This window comes from Cyclopterus lumpus, chromosome 17 (genome assembly GCF_009769545.1).
Source record: "Cyclopterus lumpus isolate fCycLum1 chromosome 17, fCycLum1.pri, whole genome shotgun sequence".
Lineage (NCBI taxonomy): Eukaryota > Metazoa > Chordata > Actinopteri > Perciformes > Cyclopteridae > Cyclopterus > Cyclopterus lumpus.
The window spans coordinates 580,001-592,500 of NC_046982.1; the positions used below are offsets into that span (position 1 = coordinate 580,001).

At 42.0% G+C, this 12,500-nt stretch overlaps 1 protein-coding gene across 1 annotated transcript in view; it reads left to right on the forward strand.

Moving 5' to 3' along the window:
* Positions 1-7,051: 7,051 nt before the first annotated feature.
* LOC117746568 (disks large-associated protein 1-like) overlaps positions 7,052-12,500 on the forward strand; it is a 98,342-nt gene continuing 92,893 nt past the window's right edge. The window contains exon 1 of the mRNA XM_034555794.1: positions 7,052-7,162. The gene's annotated coding sequence lies outside the window, so the exon portion shown is untranslated. The remainder of the gene's footprint in view (positions 7,163-12,500) is intronic.

The following is a 12,500-nucleotide window of genomic DNA, read 5'->3' on the forward strand; positions in this document are numbered from 1 at the left end:
CTGTATGTCAGTGGGCTTTCCTTCACTGTCTGTGTGTCAGTGGGCTTTCCTTCACTGTCTGTGAGTCAGTGGGCTTTCCTTCACACTCTGTATGTCAGTGGGCTTTCCTTCACTGTCTGTGTGTCAGTGGGCTTTCCTTCACTGTCTGTATGTCAGTGGGCTTTCCTTCACACTCTGTATGTCAGTGGGCTTTCCTTCACTGTCTGTGTGTCAGTGGGCTTTCCTTCACTGTCTGTGTGTCAGTGGGCTTTCCTTCACTGTATGTATGTCAGTGGGCTTTCCTTCACTGTCTGTATGTCAGTGGTCTTTCCTTCACTGTCTGTATGTCAGTGGTCTTTCCTTCACTGTCTGTGTGTCAGTGGTCTTTCCTTCACTGTATGTATGTCAGTGGTCTTTCCTTCACTGTCTGTGTGTCAGTGGGCTTTCCTTCACTGTCTGTGTGTCAGTGGGCTTTCCTTCACTGTCTGTATGTCAGTGGTCTTTCCTTCACTGTCTGTGTGTCAGTGGGCTTTCCTTCACTGTCTGTGTGTCAGTGGGCTTTCCTTCACTGTCTGTGTGTCAGTGGGCTTTCCTTCACTGTCTGTATGTCAGTGGGCTTTCCTTCACTGTCTGTATGTCAGTTGGCTTTCCTTCACTGTCTGTATGTCAGTGGTCTTTCCTTCACTGTCTGTATGTCAGTGGTCTTTCCTTCACTGTCTGTGTGTCAGTGGTCTTTCCTTCACTGTCTGTGTGTCAGTGGGCTTGTGTATTTTCTCAGATTGTGTTTGTGTAGTTCCAAACTTCCAGCTTTGTGGCATGTGATCACCTCTGTTGCCCCAAAACACACCTTCTCAAAGACTGACCAGATGTCTCATAAACAAAAATATAAGTATGTTTTAACATGCTTCTTGGATTAGAATTATGGATTTGTTGTGTTTATTTTCCATCGCTGCCCACGGCCTGTGACCCCCAGAGTCCCCAGCTTCCTGCCCCTGCCGGCACTCCATCTTCCCCATCCCTTGGAGGCAGATGGATGGTATATACCCTTGATGAGGCGACTTATCAACATGCATGAACTATTTCAATTCATAGATATTATTACAAGTATGTAATACAACTAGTGTTATTAATGTCTTGCTATTTCATTTTGTTTATTTGTACGTATTCTTTTGTGTATCGACTTTCTGTTAATGCTATCACTAAATAAATCATATCTTCCCTTACTGGCTGTAGTCATTTGCCTCTGTTTTTGAAAAATACATTTCTAATCATAAACGCCTTTGTTTGAAGTTAGAGGCTACTGTATATTTAACTGTGTAGTAATTGTTATATACATATGTGTGTGCACAGTCGCTAACTATCATGCATCAGCTGGAGCTGGTATTTTGCGAGTGATTAAAATGAAGAGAGAATTTAACAAAATATCCATGAAGTCAAAATGGAAATATAGGTGCTTTTATGATACCATATTGCCCAGTGGTTCAGAATTTAAAACTTGCCACACCCCAACTAGATGCGATATGAGTGTGATGTAGTCTACTGCAATGCATCAATATTTATAATCTAGAACAATATTTGGTGAGAAAGATAATAAGTTAGACTTTAGTTTCATGTCATTAAATTAACTGTAAAAGTGACATGATCTTTTATTCCAATAGAATGTTTGCCAAATTGACACCAGACGTACTCCACCACCTCCGTGTGCACACTGTACAGCCTATCAGGTTGTTGCATGACCTGCAGCATACTGAAGTCGTGCTCATGTTGTTTTTGTGCAGCTTTTTGTATCGACACAGTGATGACCTCTTTTAAGCTAGAAGTTGACAATGTTTTTGCTTTATTGTGTTTCAGGCTGTTGAGCTGAATCTTTTTTCTGTTTTGAGATGTTTTGGCTGAGGGCAGGGATTAAAATGGTTTAATGGATTATCATATTAAACCACTGAGATGATTAGCTCCCAAAAGCATCCCTGTCTGAAGCCGATGCCTCTGGTACAACATTAACAAGCCTCAGACATGAAACACAAAAACAACTTCAACTGGCGGCAAGCTCACTGCCATGCTCGGGAAAAGGCCTCTAGAAAACGGGGGATGTCGTATGTATACAGATTGTAAAGCCCTCTGAGGCAAATTTGTAATTTGTGATATTGGGCTCCAGTGTAGCATTACAGCACAGCGCAATACTTTTCTCTTTTTTTCGGTTGACTTGAAATGAAACCAATCCGTACATTACAAAGCTGGTGAATCAGTGGTAATGACCATCTGGCCATAGCAAAGTGCTGTGACAAGAGTGTGTGGATGAAGCATTAAATTGTTACATTTTATTCATTTAGCAGCTGGCTAGCTGGCTAATTCCGCCATGATTTCATGCTACAGTTACCGAACATAAAAAGCACCACCTGAACCTTACTTTAACATGAAGCTGGACTGTTTTTAAATTACTGTTTGTCGAAGCTGTTACTCTTTTAATTTAAAGTTTGATTTTAATCGCTAACACGAATGCTAATCACGAGCGGTAATTGCTAATGCTAATTGTTAGCATGGTGACTATTGTTAGTAGTGTTTAAAGCTGCCTCCATATACATCAATACTTTGCCCTAAAATGTCAAAACATTTCTAAATACCCAGATACAATTATTTTGAGTTTGGTTTAGTTTAAAGACTGAACAATACTTCTACCTTATACTACTGTTTGTGGACGACGACACACTTGTAAATAGTTTCCTTTTGATTTTGTCGTGGGCCAGGGTTGGGCAATATGACATTATAGTGAGTGGATAGAAGTTTGTCAACCGTCGGAGACTTTGCCTTTCTGTCTACCATGGTAACTATCCTTATAATACCTCTCAATATTTCTCGGTTTAGGCTACTGTGGGTAGTGGTATATCTCCTGTTGTGAAACCCTGTGCGCTCTCTGCAAAATGGCAAATGTCTGCTTAGGCTATCGAGGTCAGGCCAAAATAAAGAGTGTATGGTGCCTGGTGTCTCAGCAGGAAAATACCTCCAGTCTGTAACACCGTGTACAACCATGAGGGGAGTGTTTTCTGTAGTATGTAATGTAATGTTGTTCCAGGTCTTCTGTAGGTGGGCCTAATTAGTTTGTGAGTTTAGTGAGGTTATTGGATGTTTCTGTTACAGGCTCACACAATTGATACTTGCCTGTTGATTTGAGTACATTTGAACAGATATTCAGTTATGTTCCACTGCAATCAACAGAAACCAGACGAGTTGAGCTGTCCCTGCAACACACTGCAGTCCCAATTGTAAATCAAAGGGGATACATAATGCTTATTTTCAGGTTCATACTTGTATTTTCTGTTACTACTAGAACATGTTCTCATACTTAATGTTCAGAAAACACCGTCTGTCTGCCTGTGTCATAGCTATATTGACTATCCGAAACGCTCCGTGTTAGCACCTGTCTCTTTAAGACAACCTCTCAAAAGAAAACTCCACTCTGATTGGTTAGTGTTCATGGTCTTATACATTTGTGTTGCCCGAGTCATTGTGATTTCATCTTCGGGGTCTCTAGGCACAGCGGGGACAGGTATTTATGTTGAACAGCCTTTAGAAGGCATTTAGGTCCCCTTTAAGCAAACTCAACTTGCAAAGTTGACTCTCTAGAAAGCCAGTTCAAACTTGGAGCACTGGTAATGAGAAAGGCCTCATGTCTCATGTCGTAAGGTTTTATCGTCAGACTGTGGGTAATATTCAGAGTGTACATTGCAGTAGATAAAAGCTTAGGAAACCCACGGTGTATTTTACAATTACAAAGCATGGCTTTAATATGTAAATACACTGTGTATGGTGGAGCTTTCTTGTTTGAAGTGCAGCAGCTCTCTGATCCTTTTATCACACCCACAGCATAGGCCCAGATAGGCTAAACACACGTCTGCCATACAAACTCTGGGTCTGCTAAAGCTGCACGTTGTTAATGAGCCTGTTTCCAGGCAACAACTTCATCAGGTTTCCACCAGAGAAAAATATCTTAATAGGACCCCTGGGTGTCATTTCCCATCATCGGTTGCGGGACAAATCTGAGACTGTTAACAAATTAATCTGTGAAACAGAAGAGTTAGAAATTGCTGATTTGTAGGCAATTAAGCACCTGCTGTTAGTGTGCTTGTCTGGGTGCACACGCCGAACCTCTACCAGCGTTTCTCATGGCCAACAGAGGAGAAACATTTTCACTGCTCTCTTGGAAATCCACATGCATAGTTTCAACTGCATATACATTTAGCACTCGGATTGTTGCTTGTGTTGAATTGAAGGCAAAGTATATACTGTGGAAAATGCCTCGTCCTCTGGTTTTACTCTTATGCTGCGTTCACACCAAAAGCGCTGCGAATATTTGCTCACGCTTTACTCGCGTGAGTTTACTCGCCCGACTAGTTGTGGTTTATTCACGTCATTTGCTTCATTGGCGCCTTAGAGGGGGCGTGGCTTATCTCTGTGGCTTTACTCCATGGAAACAGTTTGATTTCCGCCATCCACCATGGAAGAAATAACCACTAGTTCTGCTTTATACTACTTTGTGTTTGGGTTCATAACATTAATATCATTCATATATATACAGTGGGTATGGAAAGTATTCAGACCACTTTAAATGTGTCACTCTTTGTTTCATTGCAGCCATTTGCTAAAATCAAAAAAGTTAATTTTATTTCTCATTAATGTACTCAGCACTCCATCTTGACAGAAAAAAACAGAAATGTAGAAATGTTTGCAAATTTATTAAAAAAGAAAAACTGAAATATCACATGGTCATAAGTATTCAGACTCTTTGCTGTGACACTCATATTTAACTCACATGCTGTCCATTTCTTCTGATCCTCCTTGAGATGGTGCTACTCCTTCATTGGAGTCCAGCTGTGTTTAATTTAAAGGGGTCTGAATACTTTCCGTACCCACTGTGTATATATATATATATATATATATATATATATATATATATATATATATATACACACATATATATATATTCATAACATCATGCGTGGGCTCACACAGCTCGATGATGGATAACTGCCTCTTCCAGCGCTACTAGAACAGCAGCAGCCAGTTTGATTCACCAACGGCACGACGTCAGTGATGACGAGCGCAGCGTCTCAACGCTGATTGGCTTTAGCAACTCAGCTTCGGGACAATTTTTCGCCAAAGTTTAAATATTTCTATTTGCGTCATTCACAACCATTCGCATCTGTGCATTGACGTTGCATGGGATCTACTCACGCGATAAATTTGCAACGCTTTTGGTGTGAACGCAGCATTAGAAGGGTTGATCTCCGTGAGGATAGCCAATGTGTTCCTGACGACAAAGCTATTACTCTTCAGGCCCTCCATCCACCTCCTGCTTGCTCACACTAGCTCTGCTGACAGCTTTCATAAAGCCTTCATCATTGCAGTAACCACATGTCTACGGATGAATTAATAAATAACCATGTCTACCCATGTTTACATGTATACAAGTTTCATAGATTTTATAGCACCTGCAAAAACCAGGTGAATCGAACCAACGCTGCAGCACGCAATGGTTAAATTACAAATAAGAAATAAAGAGAAAATGCAGACGGGCAACATGGAAATGGAAATAAAAAGACAGTATGGTGGTGTTAAATCACATTCTGAAACAACTAATTTCCTCAAGTTGTTTAGAAATTAAAATGAATGAATTGGGTAATTAAAATTCATTGTGAAAGTGAATATGGGGAGGAAACATTATGGGTTTGTGTGCAGGCAATACCGATCACTTGTGGTGATTGGCTGCAAGCAAATCCATACAAAAAGTATTTGTTTTTTAGATCTGGCCAAGAAAAAGATCAAATGTAGGTATTGTTTGACTGGAGAAGTTTAATACCATAAAGGTCCGGAGTACCGACACCCCATACGTGTCATTCAGTTTGTAGGATCAAATGAAATCAACTGACAAGATCATAAATAAAATCATACATCCGGTGTAAATTAATACATAAGTCAACATGTGCGGTTGTCAACCGCACATGTTGACGGTATCGTGGAACCCTCGTGGGCCTGTTGCAGGTTTCGCTGTGCCTTCCACTGGTGTCAGAATCCATTACTGTAAATCTGAGAGGTACAGTAGGCGTCAAACAAATACCGAAAAGCAAATCACTCTTAATCACTTCTGGAAAAGAGAAAAGTTACTTATTTTAATCAGATAATGACAAACACCATCATGCATTTCTGAACCATTTGCAAAGGTGAGGAACACTTTTTGGAGTTTGATTGAAATACTTTGTGCACACCATCAGGTACTTAATGGCAGTTTCATTAATTCCATTTCCCAAACCTGATGCTGCAATGTCTTACCATACAAACAACCACGGTGACATCAAGTGTTCAGGTTTGACATCCACACAAACTGAAGCCTGTCATCATCTCGACAATTAAACAGAAGACATTCCCAAAACCTGGCAATGCGTGTCCATGTCTACAGAATCACATTCAACCTCGGAGCACACACGGTCACTAACTGCACTCTCCGGAGAACATGAACAAACATAATCAGATTGTCGTATTAATTATCACTCATTTATTTTGGATTTAACGATGTGATCCGCACAGGTTGCAGATACAGTCCAGAACACGTGTGAAATACTGGTTCAGCCGGTTTGCACAAAATAAAAGGAGCTTCAGCCAGACCAGAATATGGAAATAGAACCAAGTCAATTATGAATTAAAACTAGAATTATTGTGAACATATTGCAAAACAATGCAAGGAGCAGCATTTTAGTATGAGAGGCAATGTGTCATAGGATCAGAACCAGGTCCACAAAATGCTGCATGAGACCTGTTGATATTAGCAACACCCGAATGCAGATTCAGCATTTACTTTGATGTATGAACTCGATTTCACTAAATCTCTCCACAGCATTCGTGCATCTTGGCACTTTATACCTTGACCCCCTGAGGCCGCTGCTCTTACCAATGTTGCTTTGTTCTTACCAGACCGAAGTCTGGCTGTGCAAGATAAGGAGACAGGATGCAGCTCACATGATCTCTTGAGAAACCAATATTTCACATACCTTCTGTAGTAACTGTGTATCCATGTGTGTGTGTTGTGTGTTCTCCTTTTCTAGATAACTGGAGTTAATGTGAGACCAGTGACACAGAGATGTCAACCCCTTCCAGTTAGTGACAACTCTACAATGATGAGGATATAAAGGAGGTGAGTGTGCATGCACTTTTATTATCATATTCCACTACATTGTTTTTAATTCCATTTTCACTTATTTCATACAAAATACACTTCAAAACAACCCACGTTCCACTGTCTAGAAAACACAACTAAAGCCTTCTCTATATCTGCCCCCTCCCTCTGGAACTCTCTCCCCAAACTCATCCGAGACTGCACTGATCTTTCCTTCTTCAAATCGCAAATCAAAACCCACCTGTTCAGAACTGCTTTTAATGTGTGATTGTTTGCTCCATCTTCTTCTTATTTTTATTTATTAGGGTCTGAGCGACTGAGAAAGTCCCCATTTGTTTCATCTGTTTTACCTGTATTTTAGTTTTCTTATTTATTTATTTTTTTAGCTTTTGGGATGTTATAATTATGTGAAGTTTCATTGAGTATCACGAAAAGCGCTATATAAATTCAATGCATTATTATTATTATTATTATTATTATTATTATACCTCTGTAGATCAGGACGAAGCACCCTTTTGATTCATTGAGACAAGGCGTGTGGATACCAAACAAAGCCCTGAGTGTGAATTCCCTGGATCTCTCCAGCAGCTCGTTGAGATGAAGGTCATCAGTCGGCTGTAATAGAGCTCTGTCAGCTCTGTAGCAGCGCCGTGCCTGATGAACTCTACCGTTTAGTAACTTGGACTGACAAAGGTAGCTTTACTCTTTGTTTGCTGCCATCCACCTGAACACAGGACATTCACATCTTCATTTTGAATCGGCCAAAAGGTCACCTCAACTACTCAAAGGTTAGCTTACTCCAGTCGAACTGCTGCTTTTGTTTGCGTTTAGCTTCAACAATGGACACATCGAACAACTATTCCCTCCGATGTCTAATATATGTATTTCTTTTATTTCGGACTGATGAGTCCATACAAATACAACAACAATATATCAAATAAAATACAATACGAGGACGCAGGTATAATCATTGCAGTTAAAAAGTCACTTGTGGTTAAAAACATACAAACACATATTCCAGAAACAAGAAAAATCCCTCGTATCACTCTGTGTTCGCTCAATTATATAATTACATGTTCTGAGTCATTTAATCAACATTTAAATTTGTATATAAAATTCCTCAACACAGCATGGAAAGTGGGAACATTACGAGTCACAAACATCTGACTTGCACTTGTCGGGAAGCTTGAGCAAGATTCTGAAAGCATCATAAAATGCCACCTGAATCTTTTTCATTTTGCTTTACTATAACTGTATAGAGGAGTACAGTAGGCTCTGAAGAGAGCAGGTTGAACATCTTCTGTACACATATGAAATGTACGTGCCAGCATATTGGCTTAACACTGCACATCGTCATCATCACTGAGGTCGTTCCTGATGATGTGACCCAAATATATGACTTTGTGCTCCACATTTAGCTCCTGGTCTCCCAAAAGAAATGAAGGAGAATGTAGCTTCTGATCCTCCTTGGTTTTAGCTATCATGATAACACTCTTTTTAGAGTTGAACTTGATATCACACCAGACCTTGAGCAATTGCTGTAAACCAGCGCTACAAGTAGACAGGACCAGCGTAGATCAGATGGTTAATAAGACCATACATCCTGTCTTACACTCTTTAAACTTTTTTAGAAAGGTCATCCATGTATAGATTAAAAAGAGCAGGTGACAGTACAGCAACGCTCTCAGTTGTGCCCATTTAGCCGACATGAGTACTAGCAGGCAATGGTTCAAACCCAGAGATCAAGAGCAACAACTGCTCTTTATGTTTCAGTATCAGAAATACCTTTAAAACACATCACTCACTGAGAGCCAGAGTCGATCTCAACATTTATATCTGCATTTTTCATTTGAAAATGTGGGGGTTGTTTTATATTAGAGAAGGAATTTACATGTCTACAACATCAGATTTTTGCTCTTTATTTATTGTTTGTTCTTGCCAACAAACTTTATTTTGAGTTTTGATAGCGAATATTCTGTCAGTGGTAGAGAGAAACAAAATGACCACTTCTTATATCAGTACTCTGTGATAACAATATCACAGACCATGGCTGGCATATACTGGGCGTCCTTGATAGTACATCCCATAACTAGCAACCACTATTGGACTGAGCTGTTTTGGCTAGCTGGTTGGGAGGGTGCTGTGGATGACCAGAAGCCTGTTAGCCTTGCCTCACCTGGGCCACTGCTGGGTGGCGGCCCTTTGGCGTTGTTGATGAGGCCCAGAGACCTCAGGGTTCCTCTTGGCGTACAGGTCCTGGGGGGACTGCAGATTGCAGCCAGTCATCGAGCGGTCAACCATTCATCTTCTCCATCCGTAGAGCTAATGATGCGCTGCAGTTTGCCCTTTGCCTTGGCGGTGGCAGTGGCGCACCAGATGGTGATGGCGGTGTAGAAGTGCACCGTCATTGTCTTTGGCTGGTTGAACTTCTTCAGCTGCCACAGGAAGTACTTCATCCGTTCTTTTCTCCGTGCTTCTGTGATGAGAGAGCTGATGTTCAACTCCCACTTGAGGTCCTGGTCCCAGGAAGCTGAAGGAGTCACATGTGTGAGGGTGAGGGCCACATGGTGATGAGGGCGAGTTGGACCACGATCCAGACCTCCACAATCCATGAAACAGAAGGAGGAAGAGAGGAGGGGCTTCAGCAGGGTCATGGCAGGAGGCAGGGCCATGGAGGCAGGAGGCCAGGGGCAGGATGCAGGAAGCAGGGGCAAGGAGTCAGGGGGCAGGGTCCAGGAGCCAGGACCGGCTCCAGACACAGACAGGTCCAATGGACCCTATGAGGCGAGAAGGCACAAAGACTCCGGGGGGGTTTGTAGAAGGCAGACTCAGGGTGGTGTGGTACTTCAGGAGCTTGACGGACTGGTGACTGGAGGTGCAGCTGTTGTTGTACAGGTGTACAGTAAAAGCCAACATGTAAGGTCTGCTAGCAAAGGTCCACCACGATCTTCCAGAACCGCTCCAGTGGTCCTTGTCAATGTTTCTGTGTTCTTTATGTCTCTCCACTCAGTTTTATCCAGTCCGTACATTGGCCAAGGCTGGCTTACAATTAGTGCTCTGAGACCATAACATAGACATGTGCACCAACCCTGAGCTACAATCAGCCTCTTAATTCATCTGAGACAGATACATTGCTTTTGTGTGAATTGTCTTGTTCATGCAGAAATGCTGTAAAAAACTATCCCTGCAGTCTGAAGTAATCAGTCTACCATAGTTTGTGATAAATATGACAGGAGAAGATAGGTGTGAAAGATATGATTCACGCTTCTTTCGCAGTCAGCTGGTCGTTTTGGTCCCCACCTCCTTCACACATCCCACCACTGAGCTGTTCCGTTCTATAAGTTGGAGGCTTCACGGGCATGATGTACAAACCCAGGATTTCATTTCTGAGAGAGAGAACGAGCAGCTCTGCAGCTCTTTGCAGAAGGAAAGCAGGTACTGAGATAGAGAGTGAGAGGGAGAGAGAGAGAGACGGGGAGAAGCAGGTTACGCCCACGCTCTTCTCTTCTCAAACCTGCTCTAAAGGCTGAGTTGAATCATAACATTCAGTGGGCGAAAAGAAAGAGTGAGAAAAAAGAAAAAGAATCCCTTCCACGCAGATTCTGACGTATGTGCATCTCCAGTCGATTGGGGGTCGTACGGATGGGAGAAAAGGGAAGAGAGGGAGTTGTTGATAGCCTCCAGCGGTGCTTAGTCTGTCCCTCTCTCCATGGGTTATTAATGGCTCTTTTGTCTCTTCATAAAATCTACCCGGCCGGATGAAATCCTCACGACTTCTCAACAGTTCAGCTTCAAGGAACAAAACGTTCATGGCCGGTTATAGCACATCGCTGTTCAGGTAGATTTGGCAGTAACAGTTCTTCTCTGGGAGGGAGCTCAATCTCATTGTTTCTCCAGTTAGTCCTTTTTTTGTGGCGACTTTGTGTGAATGAGTGTTGGTTTTCTTCCAGTTTTGCACCAGCCTCATAATAGGAAACATCACCGACACACCCACTCTCTCCATGCAACAAATGTCTCTCACATGGGCCAATCAGACATTACACAGGCATTTTACTCAGGAGCTGGCTAACTTAAGTTGTGCGGCATTTAATTCCAGTAGCAAGGTCCACCGGAAACAGGTCGGAGTTGGTATGAGGATTCTTTTTAAAGCAAACCTCTCCTGTGATCTGCCGTCACTGAACTCCTCTAAAGATGTTAGATATCTAGGCAACATAGAAAACAAGGCCTTTTGAATGAATGAAAAGAGGTATGCTGATGTTGAGTCCATGTCAGTTATCCTAATTATGAGTCTCCCACTTGTAAATTATGTTAATAAAAGTCATAATTATGACAGAGAATTTGTTTTATCTCAGCCAGACGTTCAGTCGTGTGCTACTGGCTGTCTGTCTACGACTAATGGTCCCATCTGCCTAATCAATTTTTTATGTACATTTATGACTATATGTTCAAGAATGTCTCGTGGTTGTGTTAATTCACACATTCTCCTCGTAATGCTGCGTTCACACCAAAAGCATTTGAGAATTTTTCGTGCGAGTAGATTCCATTCGAAGTCAATGCACAGACGCAAATGGATGCAAATAAAGCACATTTCTGCAGGGTGTTGTGAATGACGCGAATTGCGCTTTCGCAACCCGACGCCGGGTTGCGAAAGCGCAATCATTGTTGAGATGCTCGGAGGGACAATGGAGTGAGATACAACTCTTCTTTGTTTGGGAGACAGGGAGAGGACTCCATAGCTCACTGCTTAATCTTCAACTTGTCAGTTCTGCAGTGAAGATTTCCTCCCACTAACAGTTCTTTTGGGAAACCACATGAGGGTTCATTAACTGTAGCAAAGAGAAACCAGATCTTGAGTAGATGACTAGATTGAGGACTTAAGAATCAGATGGAGAGCCACTGATTGACCATTACAAAAGTGAGATATAATGCAGCTGTAAGTTAACCCCTTCTCCTCTCCTTCATGTGAGCTGGATCCAACAAGTGAAAAGCAGCGAGCTACCATGGCTTCCCCCTCTAAATTTCACCTTACCTTGGCCTGCCGCTTTTATGTACAGCACCAGTATTCGTGCACACGCTCCGTGCTGACTCCTTGATAGATGCAGTGATATAAATATCTGAGGTTACAACCCTTTTAGAGGCAGACATTCTATCCTCCATGCAGTCTGACACACGCACAGCCGATCAATAACGGACGCACTTGTTCTTCAATCCTAATCCAGTTCCAGTTGATGTTCATCATGAGCACGTGTTAAGGGAGTTTACCACAAAAGGCACAGGGCTTCCAAAGGTCCAGTGAATCACTCGTCCGTCTGAGTTGAATGTTAGGTGGGTTTCTAATGTCCCAAGGTGGTCTAGG